This window comes from Chrysochloris asiatica, unplaced genomic scaffold (genome assembly GCF_000296735.1).
Source record: "Chrysochloris asiatica unplaced genomic scaffold, ChrAsi1.0 scaffold00081, whole genome shotgun sequence".
Classification (NCBI taxonomy): domain Eukaryota; kingdom Metazoa; phylum Chordata; class Mammalia; order Afrosoricida; family Chrysochloridae; genus Chrysochloris; species Chrysochloris asiatica.
This window is the reverse complement of record NW_006408599.1, coordinates 11,618,615-11,623,010: the sequence shown is the minus strand read 5'-3', so window position 1 is coordinate 11,623,010 and position 4,396 is coordinate 11,618,615. Positions and strand designations below refer to the sequence as shown.

The 4,396-nt window shown below is 45.7% G+C and overlaps 1 pseudogene; it reads right to left on the bottom strand.

The window, feature by feature from the left end:
* Nucleotides 1-1,819: 1,819 nt before the first annotated feature.
* Nucleotides 1,820-4,396, bottom strand: part of LOC102812536 — a 25,960-nt pseudogene continuing 23,383 nt past the window's right edge.

Below are 4,396 nucleotides of genomic sequence, written 5' to 3'. Positions count from 1 at the left end.
ATCCTGGTGTGACAGAAGTTGTTGTTGTTTTTGTTAAGTGTCATTGAGTTGGTTTCAACCCATTGCGACCCTGTATAGGGTTTCCAAGGAGCAGCTGGTGAGCTTGAACCGCTGACCTTACAGTTCAAACAGCTTTGCAGTCTGGCACATTAACCCAGAAGAGCAAGCAGAAAAAAGGATAAAAAATTCTGAAGAAAGTCTAAAATTCATGTGGAACAAAGTGAAGAGTAATAACCTGAGGAGAACTGGAATTCCAGAACAGGAAGAAGATGACCACAGAGGAGACAGCTGAAGAGCTGCTGAAAGAAAATTTCCCTAACATCGTGAAAAATGAAAATATAAGCATTCAAGAAGCTCAATGAAACCCATGAAGGATAGACCCAAAAAGAAAATAAATAAGACATATAATCATCAAGCTCTCCAAAATCAAAGATGAGAAGAGAATACTGAAAGCAGCTAGGGAAAGGAGAACTGCTACAAAGGCAAGGAAATCAGATTAAACCCTGATCTCTCAGCAAAAACCACGCAGGCAAGATGGCATTGGGGAGACATACATAAAACCTTGAAATAAAAATCTGCCAACTAAGAGTTGTTTACCCAGCAAAGCTGTCAATCAAATACAAGGATATAATAAAAAAATTCCAGGATAAACAGAAGCTAAGGGACTTTGTCAAAGCCAACCCAGCACTTCAAAACATCTTAAAGTGAGTTCTTTGGACTGAGAACCAACAAGAAAAGACAACAACCAGAGATTGACATACGTGTCAAGACTACCTGGAACTCAATCCACAGATGGAAGAGTACAGAACAGAAAATTACAAGAGCATATTCAGAGGATCTGGGAGGTCAGCCTATGAACAAACCAATTACAGTGTGGAACGATGTGGATGTGGTGCCATTGTCCTCTCCCCGCCCGTCCTAAGCCTCTTCAGACAAGGGAGGACATTGGGATTGAATGGGATGGCTTTTCTTGCTCTTTCTGTGGGGCTTTATCATCCCCTCCTGTTGCTACTGGTGCATGATGGGGGCAAGGTAAGGGGAGGGGCCTCCTGTGACCTTGAGCAGTCATCCCTCCCTTGTCCTCTGGGTGGCAGGCCTTGCCTCCGTGATGTGGTAGCAAGGCCATCCAACCAACCACACTGTGCTTCTTTCCCCGGGGTTTCATGAGTGCATCTTGGCTGGCCCTTTGGATGTGCCCCCTGGAGCGCTCCACATTGTCCCACATGAGCCTGAGGCCGAGGTGGTGCCCTGTTCCCAGTCATGCCCTTCCCGTCACTGCTGCCCCGCTGCAGGACATTGTGGCGGGGAGGGGGCGGAGCCAAAGACAATGGAGTCGGTAGTCAAAAGAAAATCTCCTTTGGGCATCCCTCGCGGATAGGGTGCCCACTCTGCAGTGTGCCTGTGTACTTTGGGAAGCTGTCATTTCGCCTGAGGAGGGAGGAGGCCGCGAGTGGTTTCCAGTACGTTGGTGTGTCCAGTGAAGTTGCCCTGGGGCATTCCCAGTCGCATAGCCCTGGAGGCCGCCCCTAACACTTAGGCGGTGGGGTGAAACAGTTGGGCCTCGTTTTGGGGAGATCTTAATCGCGTGTGGTTGTGTGCATTTCTTTTTTTCTTCTCAAATCTGAATCAGGCCTTGAGAAAGGAAGCAAATAAAAGAACCAGATAAAAACTTCTACTTGCCACGTGTCCCCCGTTGAGGCCCTCTCCGGAGCTTAATCTGGCCTTGAGGTAGTAGTGAGAAGGAGAGAGAGGGAAAACAAACAAAAAACCAGGTGTGACCTTCGGGGGACCTTTGGGTGATCCGCTGCGGTTCCTTTCATTATCGTGACTTCCGCAGAAGTGCTGGTGACGCGGTAACCTCTGGCCCCAGCCTCCGATGCTCCCGTTGCTTCACCCCCAAAACTGTCCTGGGTCTGGTTCCCGATGAGGGAGCGAATGGGTGTGTTGGGGGTGGCCCATCCTCGGTCCGCGGTGAGAAAGGCCTTGCTTTAGCCATCTGTGTGGAAAAAAAAAAAAAAAATTACAATGTGAAAGAAGGAAAAAACATAGGAAAAACAAAGGAACAGAGATCCAGGTGATGAGGTCAAGTAGATTGCAGGATAAAATAGACTGTTTTTAAATGGAGGAAAACAGTTAATAGAATATGTTGTTGTTGTTAAGTGCCATCAAATCGGTTCCAACCCATAGCGACCCTGTATAGGGTTTCCGAGAAGCAGCTGGTGAGCTTGAACCATCGACTTTGCAGTTCAAATGGCTTCGCAGTCTGGCGCATAGGGTAACCTCAAAGAAAATCAATACTTCACAACATATCAAGGTAATAAACCTCAGAAACTCTGTACAGGGTCGCTATGAGTCAGAACCAACTCCACGGCACATAACAACAACAACAATGAGGATATGGAGTCCTAATGTGTTGTGGTGGGTTAATGTTTTAGACTGCAAGGTCGCTTTCAACTGCAAGGTTGGTGGTTCTGATAGCATGGATCTGCCTACCTAAACAAAATGGAGTTGGTTACTCATTAGGTCTTGATAAATGAAGACCCTGCAAATGGGGAAGTTAGTTTAAAAATTAGCGGAGATGACTTCATAGTCCTACAAGGAGAACAGGATGTGCTTAAGCCCACCAAGATAGTTGTCTCAGGAAGCAAGCAACTTGGATCCTAAAAGGTAGAATGTTTGAGAAGGATTATTTATTGCCTGATTATTTCTATTTCCCTAAAAGTAGAATGTTTGAAGAAGTTTATTGCTTTATTGTTTCTTTTTCCAAAAATGCTATCTTGGTGTTAAAATACATTAAGTGTACGTCCAGGTTTAACTTACCATTTAAAATATGCCCGCTCTTCATAATGGGCAGGAGGCTAATCTCTCCGTCCCCCAGACTGCTGGCTTTCTGTTAATAAAGCTCGGATTGGATCTCTCCCCATCTCTGTGACTGACTACAATGATAGGTGGCAAGCCCTTGTTTCAGTTTGGCTCCTTGGGAACCCTATACAGGGTTGCTGTGAGTTGGAAGCGACTCAACAACACTTAACAACAACAACAAATAAGGATACATCTCCATTTACAGTGAAAGAAACTGTGACTCAGCAAAAGTAACTAATTTGCTTAAAGTCACGCAACAGACCAGAGAATCAGTCTAGAGTCCATATATACTTTTTTGTGTGGTGCTGGAGGGTTACAAGGGGTTGTCTCCTCCTGCCGTGATACCTGTTGCTTGGGTTGGCAGCTGTTTTAGTTGAAGAGCCTATCACCACCACTCACCAGTTGATGTCAAGTTGACTTCAACTCATGGAGGCCCTATGTATGTCAGAGTAGAGTTTTCAATGACTGTGATTGTTCAGAAGCAGATAGTCGGGTCTGGGTCTTTCCTCTGAGCTGTGTCTGAGTGCACTCAAATTGCCAACCTTTAGTTAGCAGGCGAGTGCATTAACTGCACCACCCAGAGACTCTGAGGGCTCTCAGACAGGGTGAAGTCTGCTTTGCTTTTCAGCCTCTGGACCATTCTGTCTTCATGGACATCTCTCTCTGGGAGAGACTGGTGTCTGGAATAAAGAGTCGTTCTCTAGTTCAAGATGAAATCAAGCATTCTGTAGTCTCTTCTTTTAGAATGGTTCAGTTGTTTTTGAGAGTGTTTTATTTCCAGTTTCCAAGAAGTTGCCATCGTTATAGCTTGATTTGTTGGTGTCAAAAATCAAAACATGAACATGGTAAATTCTAAAGAGAAGTAACATGGATTTTCCTTAGTCTAACTGGGTGGGGAAATGACCCATTCTTGGGTGGTGGTCAGCTGAGGAGCTAGCTGTTGCTGGCAGCATGGCTGAGCTGTGCTAAGGGGTCAGGGGTATGTGGAGCCTGACTCTGAGCTGTGAGGATTTGCCAGTGTTCGTATCATGTCAAGAGAATGAAGTGCACACAGCCCTGGATCGGGGTGGAGGGACTGGCATCTAATCCTAGTTCTCACAGCTGTTCTTGACACGGCCTCTGGCAAGTCACTCCCTCTTGGACCTTTAGTTGTTCCACCTGCAAATGAGGTGCGGATGTTTGGCTACATGGTCTCCAGAATTCCATAAATTCTAATTAATGTAGTCTTATAGACTTTTTTTTTTTTTTAAGAGGGGAAAGCAGTGGGATGTAGGTTTAATTCCTAGTCAATGCAGCACATACACAAACACCACCAATCTGTCGGGGGAGACTTGCCTGTTGCTATGATGTTGAACAGGTTTCAGCAGAGTTTCCAGACTAAGAGAGATTAGCCAATGGAAATCCTAAAGATCACAACAGTTGAATTTCATTGCACCTAAACGGGCTGCGAACCTTAAGGTCAGCGGTTCGAAACTACCAGCCGCTCCGCGGGAGAAAGATGAGGCTTTCTACTCCCGTAAGGATTTACACCCTC